Raw genomic sequence first — 15714 nt, forward strand, 5'->3', positions numbered from 1 at the left:
AAGCAGGGGTTATACTGTGGAGGAGGGACATACAAAGCAACAAAGAAATAATCTTATAAATGTGTTAGAAACAATCCCATGAAAGAAAAAAAAAACATTTGAATACATATCTTAGGGTTCATTTTGAATTGTGATCCTTAGATCTCAGCCTCCTGAGTAGCTAGGATTCCAGGCATGAGCCAAGAGCACCCAGCCCCTATCATTTTTCTGTTTTTGTCCCTGACATTTTTACCGATTTTTTCATTTTTTCTAATACTGTTTTGTTCTTTTTTTTTTTTTTTTTCCTGTTGGTCATGGGGGTTTGAACTCTGGGGCTTGGTCACTGTCCCTCAGCTCTTCAGCTCAAGGCAAGCACTTTACCACTTGAGCCACAGCACCACTTCCTGCTTTGTTCTTAAATAATGTTTTAGGAAGACTTAAGCATTTGTTCATATTTTATCAAGAAATTTTCCTCTTCAATTTTAAAATTATGTCTATTGAAAGGAAATTTAATCCATATGTTACTAAATTTCTCACACTTACCTCATCGGAATTTGATTCTATAGAAGTATTCAATGAACAAAAACCTTTGGGAAATACTGAAAGAGACTTAAGAGAAATTGTTTTTGTTGTTGTTGTTTCTTTGTTTCTTTTTTTAAAACTAGAATTGAATTTGCTTGCTGAAGTCTGACCAATTATATTTTTGGCTAACTGCACAATGCCTAATCAGCCAACAGGTTTGAATTCCATTAAAAATGTTTGACTTGTCAAAACTTATATGACTTTTGGTGATGTTAATATTAATACTTTTTTCTTTCCTTTTACAATTTATTTTAGCTATTCTTACAAAGAATTATTTCTCTAATTATTTCTATAATCATACTTTGTAGAAGTGAAAATCATTGCTTTAATTTAAATTTGAGATTTCCAATAATATTAAAAATTGCAATCTTTATGTTTATGTGACTGACTGTAAGCCTTATAGAATCAAATGGTTCTCAGACTCACAGATGCATACATACATACAAACATACACACACAAGTATGGTACACACACATATAATCATATATTTGTGATGATACTGTGTTCTAGAGTTTTTAGTGGTAAATTGCATAACTATTACCTATAGTATTTGTCAAATAATGAAAATGAAAAGACATCTTTCTAGGTCTACTGCACCAAATCTCTGCTTTAATGGATCAATAAAATTTGGTGAATGTTAAAAACCCACCATCAAATAAAGTGATGCAAGTGGAAATGCTGAAAAACGTAACGTTGCTGTGAATATTCATTTCTAGTGTTTTAGCAATATTAAGGTATAATTGATAAATAACAATGTATATATTTAGATATAAAGTGTCTAAAGGTTTGATAGATATATACATTGAAAAAATAGTTTCCATAAACTAGTTAGCATATCCATATCCTTAGGATATACTCTTAGGAAATTTCCAGTGTAATAATATATTATTGTGAATGATAGTATTGGTAATGTAGATATTTGGGCAGCATTAACTTTGAAAAGTCTCTCCAAATCATTGGACGCTATCAATATTCATTCTTACAACTATCGTTTATTGAATGGAATGGGAAAGAGAGACATCAAATATTATTAAGTGCCTGATACAAGCCTGAGAACATGTCTCACCACTGTACTAAAAGGTCTGTACATGAAGCAAGTGTCAGAGTACTCTATCAGATGCCTAGTTTCCTTTGGATGCTCACAGCCTGAAGCTAACCCAGAAGGCTATTCGGTGCAAACAACCTCACCCAGAGACCACAACACACCCCAACTCCACAAAGGAGAAGTAGGATTTTGGTTTTAAGGAAGAAGAGGAAAGGAAAGGCACAAATAGCCGACAGAAAGGGTGGGTTTCACTTAAAGAAGTAGCGAAGATGTCCAAGTGAAGTTTATACATGTAATCAGGAAGCATAATAGCAACACATGTCTTTAACTGTGAGTCACATTAAGTTTATTTAACCTTTTTCTTTTGTTTAAAATTTGTCCTGTGAGCCAGTACATCTGAAATATGAAGATGGGTAGATCTAAAAGACACATTACCTGATTTGAAGAAACTGCTGATATCACAGGAAAAGCAAACCCATGTGTCAGTGACCGGCTCCAAGGACTGAAATTGGTGTGGAAATAGCACAAGCATGCTTTGTGGTACTGAATTTGGAATATACCTAGCTTCTCATTCAAAGTAGAACATTTGTACTATTGATTCATGATATGCTAGAGGTGAAGTTAGATGATCAATCTGAGATTATAGTATTGAACACAGTCCACACGTGTTCACCACTGGTCAAGTGATATTGTTGTGTCTTACAATTTTTAAAGTATATGCCCTCTCTTCTAGTCTAACAGTATGAGGAGGAGGGATTAAGCTCACAGTTCATATCCAGGCCCAAGGAGAAACAACTCAGTCCAGAAAACGAAAGAAGGAGTCCTCTGTGCTATAATTAGACCTGATAGATTCAGGGTAGATAACATATTATGGCTAAGTCAGAATGAACAGAAAGGACAATCAAAGTGAATGTGTGAGGTATCTTGACACATGCCAAGAACTGTGCCAAACACCTTCTTGAATAAACATTTATTGCTTCTCAACCATTCTTAAACAGAAAAACTATTTTTTCACTTTAACGAGGAAATGGCAGCTATGAAGAATTTACGTTCCCAAGAACACAGAACATTAGATGGCTGAATTTAGAGACAAACAGCATTTTCTGCCACCAACCCTCCCACCCCTTCCCTGCCCAAACATTCTTTAACCACGTTCCTAGCTTGTTAGTTTTTCTGATAAGAGTAAGGAATTTTTATCCTCACGGACATACGAAACACATAGAGATGAAGTTTCTTTCATTTTACTTTCTCCCCCTCAACTTTTTGTCACTGTTTCCTCTTGTCCTCCATCTATAATTTACAGCATGGCCTTTTGTGCTTAGTCATTGAGTTGATCTGAGTCACAGAATGTGCTTTGAAGTCTGGGCATGGACATCGGGCGATAAGAGGAGCCTCCACCATCCTCAAAGCATTCCCATTTTGTTTACTTTACTTCTACTGGTATTTGATCTGTGTGTTCCTGCTTCTAGCATTCTTGAGTGTTAGCCTGTAGCACTTCTGACTCAGAACAGCTCTTCAAATCCTCCAGCCCCTCCACTGGTTGCTCTTAGTCCAAGTGCACGCACAAGGAGAGCCCGGGAGGACCCTAGCAAAGAGTAAGTTAACTATGTGGGAGAAATGAGTAAAAGCGTTGGATTCACCTCCTGTGCAGCACCTGCTAAATAGGAATGTTATTTGTGGTACCTATAAAACAGTAAACAAAATGAACCCTTCTCTTCTAAAGGGTAGCTCTTTGACCTAATAAGCATTGCAAATGTTAAAAATCCCACTTTAACTTAGAGAAGAGGAAACTGATTGGAGAGTTCACTTCTTCAATAATGCTGAGGCATTAATTCTTTTGATCCCCAAAGGTACCTTTTCCCAGAAAGTACATTAGAATCACCTTTACAATACTACTTGCTTTTTGGAATAGGAAATGTAATTGGTTCAGTGTCGATACTACCTAAGTTACTGTGGATCTTTTGAGGAGATAAAATGAGAGAATGTGTAATCTGGATTGCAGGGGCAGAGGTGGGTCTGTGGAGGTGGTAGTTAGTGCTTTTGAGAATGATAAGCAACCCACGAGGCAATTTCCAAATACTTTTTTTTCAAAAGTCTTTTCACTTTGGAATCTCAACATTTACAATGCGGGTGTTGTTTGTGTTTAGGTATTTATGTATTTTGCTATGAATTGTACAGAGTTTATTGTCTTCTAGAAAGCATTCGTAGCTGAGACACTGAGTGTTCAAAGATAATGTTAACTCATTCATGTACTGCAAGAAACTGGCCGAGGCAATATCTCCAATCTGGAAATGGGATGATACCAGCAACAATCCTAGGTTAACTAACAAAATTCTGCATTGAAAAAGTGGAGTTTTAGTTAGGTACAGTAGGTCATGCGAGTAATCCATCTATTCCATGAATGAGCCATGAATCAATGCCAGAACAGCAAAACTTTAGTGAGAACACATCTCAACAAGTAAGCAGGGTTTGACATCTCACTTGCAACCCCAGCTACAGAGGAGATAGAGTTAGGATGACTGTGGTATGAGACTGGCCCCAGACAAAAATGCTAAACCTCATAACAAGCACAAGCCCTTGATTACAAACCCCAGTGGTACAAATTAAAGAAAAAAAGTGGAATTTTTGTAATGTGATGATAGTCATTGTACTAACCATGGTAGTGCTAGAGGTAAGCGGTTATTATTGCAAAGGACATATACTGATCTTTATTTCCATTTCCATTTTATCTTTCTTGTGGTGAAACAAACAGTCCTTCACCTTTCCAATCCTCACAGTATTTGGGCATAACACAACAAATTGGTGTGTGTAGACCAGGCTGTCTATACACATGGTGTGTAGGCAAACATGATGTATGTAGTCCATAGTCTGCCATTGTGCATTCTGCACAATCTAATTTTAAGTCACCAGACAGTTATTTTAGCATTTCACATCCACATTCATGTCTCTCCCAGCAATGTTGGCAGTCCCAGTCTTTTGTGGTATTATATCATTTTGTACCCAGAGAACATATTTTCTAAATAAATGAAGAGATTTGGGAAAGAGGGCCTCTTTGGCTATTTTGTTTCAGTAGTGTATCTTTTTCCTACCCTCCGCAAAACTTTCTGCCCTGGCTAAAGGCCCAGAAAGATAGTAGGTAGAGTATACATTTTCTATTCTACTTATGGAGTACACTGTAGTGGTGGGGGAGGGGGGTAGCATTTGTGTCTGGAGTGCCTGATGCATTGATTGTCTGAGATCTATGTCCAACCACATTACCTAGTGTCCCCTTGTCCGCTAACATTTGTCTTTAGTAATCTTAGTATATAGTGCTTATATCTTTCATCTCCATATCAGAAATTCCTCTTTTTCCTTCCCAACGTATGGAGTCAGAGTCTCTGAAAGAATAGAGTGGTCCCCTTCTGTGACCTGGCTTGCCAGCCTTGCAGCCGTGGGATATGCCGAACTAGTGAGTAATGTCTGGGAACTCATTGGCTGACTGCCTCTTGCTCAAGGACAGTTTTGCATTCTTACAAATTCTCCACGTGTTTCTCCTTCAGGCACAATATCTGACACTGGAATTTCTGAAAAACCTGCAATCCTGCGTCAAGCCAAGTCGCTTCCTTGATTAACAAAATAAGTAACTAAAAAGAACCAGTTCTGTTCGTCCTTCTGACAGACTCTGTGCAGTAACCTTGTGCAGACAGGTCTTTCGTGCCATGAGGCAGTTTGGCACCTTCCTGCAGAACCTGGCACTTTTATGGAAAATCCAGGGTCTGGTGTTTTCTCTGCCCTACATGGTTGCTACTTGATGATCACTCTTTGGATTTCTGTCTCATGCACTTTCACTACTTAATTTAGGACTTGATTCTATATACGACTTTAGGTTTGGGGACTCATGTTTCCTGGTCTATACTGCTAATCTGCTAAATTGTATTATGTACCTATTCTGAATTCTACCCAAAGCACCTAGCATAGTATTCTGACTTACCTAACAGTCTACTGGCAAAATCAGTGCCACAGAAATGAACTCATGCTAAATGCTTTTGATGACACACCAGATCTTACACATTCAGATGAATGCTTTCCTTGGCAAGGCTGCCTCCTGTGGAGACTGCTCATGGTACGGTATGCTAGTTATCAAGGCCCAAAATAATTTTTCACTGTCTCCCTCTGGATGAGAGAGGTGTGCTTACTCAAAAGAAGGACTCAATCCCTGACACTTATTTCATGTCTGGTGTTTAGCATCTACTGTAATGTATGACCGTTTACAGTGGCAACTCAAAAGAGAACTAAGAATGCTCTCGTTCACAGATTGTGACCCTTGAAGAGTGTAAGAGAACTGATGTTATAAGACAAAAAACATCAAATGCTTTAAAGGAAGTGCAAAGAGTTATGAGATCAGAGGGGAAAAGGTGATTTACAGCTGAGTCTGAAGGGAATTTATGCAACCATAATCTTAATATTTGTAGTTGTTGTAATTCTCTGTCCTATAATTGGTTTAATTTTAGGCAACCACTAAAATATTTTTTGGCCACTAAAGTTAAGAAGCAAGTGAAGTCAATTTTAAAATGATTGAAACAGAGGAATAAATCATATCCCTAAGTTGGAAATGAGTTTTAAAGTCCACTGATATTATTGGTTTGCCTGTTTGTTTTGATGGTTATTATTATTTTTTCTTTTTCTGCAGAAGAATGTGACAGCAGAAGAATGTGGCAGCCAAGCAGGTATCTTAAGATGATTATGTTTAGCCCTCTAGTTTCTGATCATTCACTTCCATCTTCCATGTGTATCTCTGTCTTCTCACTTGTAAACTAGATTAAAGGTTTTCAGTGGAACTGTGGCAATAAAATAGCATCTGAGAATTGTTGAGCTACATAATGGGAGCATTCCCTTACAGATAACACAGCTGTGATCCACACACATTAGATGAGAGGCAACAAGCAACACCATCCAATGGCATTCCCGTGCCCAGAAATCCCAGAGAATTCTAGACACAGCCCTGATTGTCTATCATTGTGATTCTTGTTGGTTTTGTTGTTGCTGTTGTTGTTGTTGGTTTTTTGTCAGTTATGGGCCTGGGCGCCAACCCTCAGCTCTTCAGCTCAAGGTTAGTGCTCTACCACTTGAGCCACAGCATCACTTCTGGTTTTTCTGCTTGTGTGGTGCTAAGGTATCGAACCCAGGGCCTCATGCATGCAAGGCAAGCACTCTACCACTGAGCCACATTCCCAGCCCCTTATCATGGTGTTTTAAGCTCCCCCAGAGAACTCATGATTCTGAAATGATTGTACACGTATGCATTGTGTGTTTTCCATACTAGAGGAAAACATTTCATCAAAGGAATGAAGTCATCTCTCTTGTGCATAGATGCATCTTGAGTAACCAAATCAGTACCAGGAACAATTTTTTAGAAAATGAATGAATTGAATTAATCAAATTAGTAATAGTAATTACTAATTTGGTGTCACATATAAGCATCCTAGAGTAGATGTGAAGATGATGAAATGTAGGAATCAATTCAATTAAGATATAGTGGGGTACCTTCTAGACATCTACCTCTGGTGAGGCCAGAGAAGAGGGAGTGAATGGGCCTACCTTCTTAAAAAATTATTGTTATTATAAAGATGATGTGCAGAGGGGTTACAGTTACATAAGTCAAGTAAAGAGTACATTTCTTTTTAGATAATGTCACCCCTACCCTAGCTCTTTCCCAGGAGCCTATTATGAGCTTATATTTCACATTGGAAAACAAAGCAAAAACACATGCAATACCTGATGCAAGAAAAGCAATAAACCAAGATTGTGGGTCAAGAAAGACCAAAGAATTCTCACTGACAAATGGTGACTTGGTTAAGTAGGAAATCACACAGAACATTAGACAGAGAAATGGGAAGAATTCCTGAGAGCTGGAATAGCCTAGATGATTTTCAAGAGGAGAACAAACATCATGAATAGAAAAAAAAATGTGAAAATGATGGCCTTGGCAAAGATTGGGGTGGGGAAAGGAAACAAGATTCCTGATTGGAGGGAAAGAAAACTGACTCTTATTGACAGGCTACTGTATACCCAACACTAGGTAACATATGTTCAGATATATTTCTCATTTTCTTCCACCACAATCATGAAGGTGGTATTATCTCTACAGAGGAATAAACAGACTTGGAATTCCATTGACAAGTAGGATAACTTGCCTAGATTCACTAACTTACAGATGAAGCCAGGATTTGTACCAAGTAGTTTGAGTACTGAGAACCATGCTCCTCCAGCAACTGAACATGGACAGGAGCCTTGAACCTGTGGAAACTAGAGCTGTGTGTAGAAGAATAGAAAAAGAGAAGTTGAAGATTAATTTGTTCTTAGAATATGTGATGTGCCTTCAATAGTATTCTATATTATCAAACTAGTGATATGATTCTTTGAATGTGTTAATATAGGAAACTCAATCTGAATAAATGGAAGGAAAGAAGTTAGGAATGAGGACATCAGTGAATATTTGTAATAACTCTGAGGTGAGATAAATGCAAATGAAGTAGAAACAAATAATAGATGAAGCTGTATTTAAAAATGGAATATTGGATCATTCTGGGGAAAAATTGGGAGAAATATGCAGCCTTAATATAGCTGTTCATTGATTCTCCCTAGTCATGTCCCCTCCCACTTTCACATTATAGCATTACCTTCCTGTCTGATAAAGAACCCCACCTCAACACACACACACACACACACACACACACACACACACAAAAACATACTCTCTCCTCTCTCTCTCTCTCTCTCTCTCTCTCTCTCTCTCTCTCTCTCTCTCTCTCTCTCTCTCTCTCTCTCTCTCTCTCTCTCTCTCTCTCTCTCTCTCTCTCTCTCTCTCTTATTCTCTCTCTGACTCTTTTTCCTTATCTGTAATTTTGGGTTTTCTTCAGTTTTTGAGACAGGATCTCACTATGTAGTTCAGACTAATTTTGAACTCATTATTTTTCCTGTCTCAACTTCCTGAGTAGCTTATTTTTAAATCTTAAAAAAATATAGATGATTCTAACTCTGTTAAGAAAATTAAGGAATACTACTGGCCACTGTTTTGCAAGTGATGAGAAGAAATAATTAGATTGTACACTTAAAATTTGTCTTTTTGATGTTGGGTAGATCTGGAGTACACATCTGTAATCTCAGCACCCAGGAAGATGAAGGAGGAGGAATGCGAATTAAAAGTCCATCTGAGCTACAAGAGTTCAAGGTCAGCATCAGCTATAGATAAGAAAACACCAAACACAAAGACAAAAATAAAACAATAAAAATGTTCTGTTAGCTAAAAAGCACTGGTTGTACTATCTTATCTCACTGAAGTTACAATAGACATTCATTCATGTATTACAAATGACGAAGTACTTGTTTCTTATCACATTCCTGAAACCACAGGACTAAGGGGCTTAATACATGTGAAATTGCATCAGGTTGCTTTGGAAGAACAGAAAGTCACATATGAAAAAAGAGAATGCAAAAAAAAAGGAGTCCTGAGTCTAAATGAACAAGAAAATTGTATGCTTTTCTCACTCACTCATTATACCTTCCTTCTGTTCTAATACAAATGTCATGTAGTACAAGTCTGATTTGACAGCTGAGAAGTTAGAAACCCAGTTTTTGCTCCTTCAAAGTCTGTATGTCAGACCTGATTTTCAGAATCCCATATAATAATTGTTTGCTTTTTATTCATGTTTACCTTCATTACTGAGAAGAATGTGTTTATTTCTGCATTACTACTGTTATGAATAAAGAAGATGCTCACTAAGTGGATTTAAATAGTGTAATGAATACTGTGGATTTTCTTGTTGAAGCATTCACAGTTGGATTGTTCTTAGAAAAACAACCTATTTGGAGTTTTTATATACTAGCCAGTAAAATGGAATATTTTTGAAAAGAAGAAACAAACATTTAAGTGTCCAAAGTGTAATTTTCACCACTAGCTTCTTATGAATCCACTGGAAATTAGAAGATTTTGATAAAGAATCTCATTAATTTACAAAAGCTCCCTCCCCCTGCTTTCACCCCCATTTGGGGCTTAGGATCAAACTTAGCACACCATGGAAGTGAACATATGCTGTATACCTGAGATATTTGTCCAACTCCTTTTTTCTTCTTTTGTAAATCGATTTTAACTTTCTCAAGATTTATGTGTCAAAAACACTTTAATAAAACAGGCAAAGGGAAAATTTATATGAAAGATAATGATTCTATTCACAAGATACTACATGTAAATGTCCCAAAATATAAGAATAAATCCAAAACATTTCCCCTATTATTGAATTTCTTCTATATAAATCAGAGTATAATAAAAAGAAAGTACAGTCAAAGAAAAGTTACCCTTTAGAAAAGATCTATTCAGCTTCAAGTACATGAAAACTTTGAGCAAAGTCACATACGATGATAACTTGTTCCCTTTGGGACCTTCTGGGCCACAGATACATTTTTGCACACGTGATTCCTGGCTCCTTGTTTTCTTACCTAAGCTAAACCCAGAACCAGAAAAGGCAGTAGTCAGCAGTGGGAAGAGAACCAACTTTACACTCAGACATTCCTGGATTTGAATCACTGCTACTACACAAATTCAAAGTCATGAGTCCTTGGATAAATCACGTCAACTTTCTGACTGCAACTTTCCCTATCTCTGTAGTGGGAGTTCCCCTCCACCATGAAACCCATACTAAGGACCAATACACATGCTCTCACTCCCTTCTCTCCTCTTTTGGGAAAAAAAAAAACTCTTTTGATCAATTACTTTATATCTTGCTCTTTTTAAAAAAAAACCAATGGGCAACTATATATATATATATCTTTATGGGGTGCAGTGTGACATCTTGTGACCTTCATACATTGTAAAATGATCCAGTCTGGATATGTAGACTACCCATCATCTGAAACATACATCGTTTCTTTGTGATGAGAACATTCAGAATCCACTCTTCCAACAATTTGGGATTCTGCAATATAATATTGTTTAACCTTGTATGTGATAATGCAAAGTACATATTGCTAGGATGTAATAACAACTACGGTCATCTTTACTCACCCTGGTAGGTTGAACCTCAAACTGGCTGCTTTCTAACTGGCTATCTGTTGAAGCAATTTATCCTTTTATAAGGGTGAATCCAGAGTGCACTGAGTAATGCATAATAAAATTAGTTTTTGGGGAAAAGAACCAAGTTTAAGAGAAACACAGAGAGAGAGAATGAAAGAGAGAAAGATAGAGGAGGGACAGATAGCAGAGTAAAATAATCTCCAATGACTTCATTGTAAAGTAATGACTTTTACCAAATAACTGCATTGTAGTTTTATCTTTCCAACCAAGATTGTGTTAATGCTCTAAAATTAAGTCTCTTGTGAAAGTTATCTGGAATTTCTCAACAAGTTTTTTTTAAGGGGTTTTATTTTTTCATTGGAGGTCATGCCTCAAGAATTTGTAGGAATTCCGCCTGGAAAGTAATAATCAGTGGAAACTGGCAGTCAAAGCTAATTTATATTACTCTTCCAGATAAAAATTCCTTCCATCTTAGACCTGCATTTCAAAAAAGATTATTATCACTCTGGAGAGAATACATCAGTGTAGAGAAAGAAAGAATGACCTTAAGGATGTCTTTACTGCCTCTGTGCAACTCCAGGTCTGCTGATTTACAAACCTCCTTTTGAAAGCCTCCCTTTTGAAAGGTTTTGGGGCTATTCAAACCAAGAGGATGTCCGAGGCGTGCTTGAGGAGAACTTTCAAAACAATGTTTCTTAATTTGTGACCTGTGGGAGTTCATGACACATCTTGGGTGGTAGAAAAAGGGAGGACAGGAGGAAATGTGGGAGAGAGAATGGTTCCATAGCCCAAGGGAGGAAGGTGTTTTTGCATCCAGCAATATATTCTCATTCCCTTAGTGGCTAGGATTGGTTGTTCCTATTAACTATGGTTGTGTTTTCAAATTTAAGATGCATTCACATTAAGGACAGGCTTAATGGAAATGCTTTGACAACTTTTAACGACTGACAGACCTAAATTTAAACCCCAAGTTATCCATTTAGTAGCTCTTTCATTTATGGGTTTCTTAACCTCTTGGTGTTTCAATTTCTTTATCTATAAAATGGATTTCATAGAGTTGTTAGGAGGTATCAGTAATGGCTATTTGTAAATCCGTTTGGTCAGCCTTCAGTTAGTATCAAATAAGAGTTTATTAGAAAAAATGAGTAAATATGAGTTCATTCTGCTCTCTTCATCTCATCCAGAAAATTTCAGAAATGTCTTCTCTAATGTACATGAGTTACAGTCTATTCAAGGGACCAATAGAAAAAAGTTCAAAATCATTTTCTATCTTTCCTTGATGATTCTGAAGGTTAAAGCTTCCAAATATTACTGAATCAATGCTAACTAAAATCCTCAAAAGATATATGCCAAATTAGGCACTCTATGACTCAATCAGACATTCGGAAGCCCTGCCCGTTTCTCAAGATGAGGAACTCATATCTAAGAGGCTAAGAATAACTTCTGAGAGTCATTTTTGATTCACAGGATTTCAGTCTGAGACACTTGCCAAACACATGCATGGTATCAAAACCATATGGCCTGTCTTTTCTATCTCCCTAGATACGTATAATGGGTTAGATTCACCAAACTTCTAGGGTGCAACAAAGCAGAAAACTGAACAGAGGAAATGTCCCATTTACTAAGAATTAAATCATCTTCCTTGAAATATTTCAGCAGCTGAGTCTAAATTTGCAAACATTGTAGATACAATTTATATAATTCCAGAAGAGCAACTGCTGTGGACAACACTGTAAGTTCTATGTGGTTTTTCAGTGGGTAGACAATCATTTAACAGTAGAAACAGAAGACAGATTCGCTTCCAATTGTGAGCTCATTGCTAAGGTCACAAGTGAAAGCTGAACGAGAAATGGAGTCCAAAATAAACATCAGTTTGGACTATAAAGCTTTTCTCGGAGGGTGCCCAGGTTTATATGAAGGAATTCTACCTCCAACAAGGAGAAATCTAGCTCACTTTTCCCAGTTATTAGTGGGCAGATCTCATGTCTTCCTGTTCACATTGATCTATTCCTCAACTTCAAATCTATTTTCCAAAGACCCTGGCTTAAGCACCACATGCGTCCTGAGTTCTTCTGATTCTTACTTCACTTGTTTTAGAGGAGTGAAAAAAATAGAGTTATAAACTATCTGTAGGAACAGTCACTAACATGGCTGGCCAGAGAAACTCAGAGAGAGAGCCAAAAAGTTTAATTTGTTGTAACCTATGATTTCTTAGTAAATATTAACTAATGTTGGAAGTATGCATGGATTTACTTCCCTAGGCTGTTTGAAGCTTTCAAATCATAATTTTTTAAAACAAAAAAATTTAAGCAAGACTTTTAAAGAATGACTCACAAAAGAAGGGTGTTTGGTTCGCATCCCTCATTCCCATCCAAGCTGCCTACCTGTTTTCAAAGTGATGTTTTTCCTTTAAGAATTTTTCTCCTGTACTTATGTGCCTGGTTGATAGATAATTCTGGTATCTCTAAGACCCTGAGGGCCCATTTGGTTAAATACCCAAGCAAACTAACGACCATGTACTGAGGAAGTACCTTGTATCTCACTCACAACGAACTATATGGAGGGGCATGTTAGAAGTGAAGATTTGACCATTCCTTCAGATGGAGAATCCCAGGGGCCCCATATGGAATGAGAGCTGGGACATGATCTAGAAAACTGCATGTCCCCTAGCCATGAAAGGTATCTCTTGGCCCACCATGCAGAAACTCAGTTGATTTAGAAATAGCTGTTTATGTAGCTTGAGTTCCTAGAAGTTATCATTTCTTTAATATGAATTCACTTTTTACTCGCGTATTTCTAGAATGCCAGATGGTACTTTCTCTGCATCCCATGCATCTAGCTCTTTAGAATTTAGAAAAGTTTCATCCTATGTGGAGTAATTTATTGTTGCAATGTATTGTATTGTAACAAATGGAGGAGAAAGCCCACTAACAAGGAGAAATTGTGCAAGGTAAGGAAGCTATCTGAGATATTGCAGGAAATGAGTAGGACAAGATGGCTAGAGCTTAGCCATTGCGTTGGAGGACTAGAACACTGGAAAATATATAGAGGAAGGTTCTGGAAAGGCTGATCACAAAGGCCTTCCAAATGCCATGATGAGGATTTGGCATTTGGTTCTACAAGTCAAAGAGAACAAAAAGAAGTATATGATTGCATCTGCAAAGTGAAGCAATGACAATGTCAGCTGTAGTTTGGAGAATAATTGAGTTAAGGGACAGACCAGTAGCAGAGAAGCCAGTAGAAAGTCTTAATGAAATCTAGAGGTTCTGGATTAAGTAGTGAAGAGGAGTTGAAGAAAAAAAGGGACAAATGGGGAACCACCGACAGGTAAAATCAATACAACCTCATGGCATAGAAAATAATAAATAAATGTATATTTCCTCCATTCTTATGAAGTAAGTTTTTTTTTATATTTTTAAAGCTTACTTGAAATCACACAGCTTTCAGTGAGGACAGTGTGAGCCCATGGACTCTATAGTGAGTGTGTGGTTTGCTGCCCTGAGTTCTTTCACAACTCATTCTCTGGGAACGGAGAAGGAGTGTCAACTTCTCATGGTTCTTTGTTGTTTCCCCAAATTGTTATGGGGTATAAACTGCATTACTCGGGGCTCAGATTGGGATGTGGTGCAATTGTCTCAGTGAAAGACTCTGGAGACATAATCTCAGCTCCAGAACTCTTAAGAAGGAAAAGCCGAAGCCACTGTGGTGATGGCCCTCCCCAAAACATAGTGATTTCAAAGCACTTTCCTTTAAAAATCTTACATCTAACTTCCAGCCAGTTTGTGTTCCAGGAATTCAAGCTCTGAGAAAGCTATTCTGTATGTTTACCTTTGAAGTCATACAGAATTATCACAAAGTGGTTGAACTAAACCTGAAGGAAAGGTAAGTTTTGAAAGGACAACAGAAATGCTTGAGCCATGTGGGATGATAGGGGGAGGAAATCAGTATCTTTGACAAACAATGGCAGGAGTAGGGGGCTCATTTAGTTACAAGCAATAGAAGGTTGTGATCATGCTGCTTTTCACATTCCGATGGGTTAGAGCTTCTGTCTTGCTTTCTTCCCTGTAAAAAGTACATTGATATCATCTGAACTGTATTCTTAAAAACACACATGAAGCATCTGTGGATAGGATCTAATAGAAGAGAGAGAGAGAGAGACAGACAGACAGACAGACAGACAGACAGACAGACAGACAGACAGACAGACAGACAGACAGACAGGGATCCTTCCCCAGAGGTTATCGGATTGCTCTCCCAAGGATATCTTCACGGCAGAGTGAATATGGATATAGATGAATGAATGTAAGGACATCTCCTTTCTATCACTTGGCTCAAAATTGCCATTCCATGAAATGGCAGCTGACCTTCCTTCTCTAATAAACTGCTAAATTTCAATGGTGGCCTCAAAAAGAAGATACTGAGAAAAATGGCAAAGTTGTTTTGAAGATAATCTTTGAAGACAATTTGAGGCAAGACAGAGAAAACCTATGTCTCCCACAACACACAACTTAGGTTTCTAGTATCTGATCTAAGGCACCCTGTTTTGAAGATCTTACTAACCTAAGCACCGTATTTAAAAGGCAAACTGTTTCCATAGATACCAGTTCTGTTCTTGACACATTGTGCATTAAAATATTTGAGCTATTTGTTTCTCTATATGCATGGTGTGTAGTGGCTCAGTCATAACCAGTTACTAATCACTTGGTGAAAGTAAGTAGGAAAGACATTATATAAAACCACTGGTTTGTGTCTTGTAATGAGCCTTCCAAATACAAATTCTCTCTGGCTCCTAGCCATCGGAAACAAGATGTTTAATTTCAATGTGAGTTTCCGGATTCCATATTTAAATAAATAACAAAATGTGACAGATGAGGCAAACAATGACTCCAGTGATATGATTGCAGTGCATTGCCAAGTGGTGGGGAGTGGGAGAGTTGGAGGAGCCTTCATTTTGAACTGTGACCCAGAGATGCAACAATTAAATGGAGACTTTACACTGTAAGGTTCTTTCCTTTGAATAATAGCAGAATGAAGCCATTATTTTAGGGGAAATACCCT

General features: G+C 37.5%; 1 long non-coding RNA gene across 1 annotated transcript; it reads left to right on the forward strand.

Moving 5' to 3' along the window:
• The first annotated feature begins 3081 nt into the window (after positions 1–3081).
• On the forward strand, positions 3082–8053 carry LOC138840999 (uncharacterized). Its single transcript, XR_011376294.1, has 3 exons — positions 3082–3202; positions 6277–6313; positions 8024–8053. It is a non-coding gene; the product is annotated as an uncharacterized lncRNA (long non-coding RNA).
• The last annotated feature ends 7661 nt before the right edge of the window (positions 8054–15714 follow it).

This window comes from Dipodomys merriami, unplaced genomic scaffold (genome assembly GCF_024711535.1).
Source record: "Dipodomys merriami isolate MVZ:Mamm:240054 unplaced genomic scaffold, mDipMer1.0.p SCAF_31, whole genome shotgun sequence".
NCBI classification, from domain to species: domain Eukaryota; kingdom Metazoa; phylum Chordata; class Mammalia; order Rodentia; family Heteromyidae; genus Dipodomys; species Dipodomys merriami.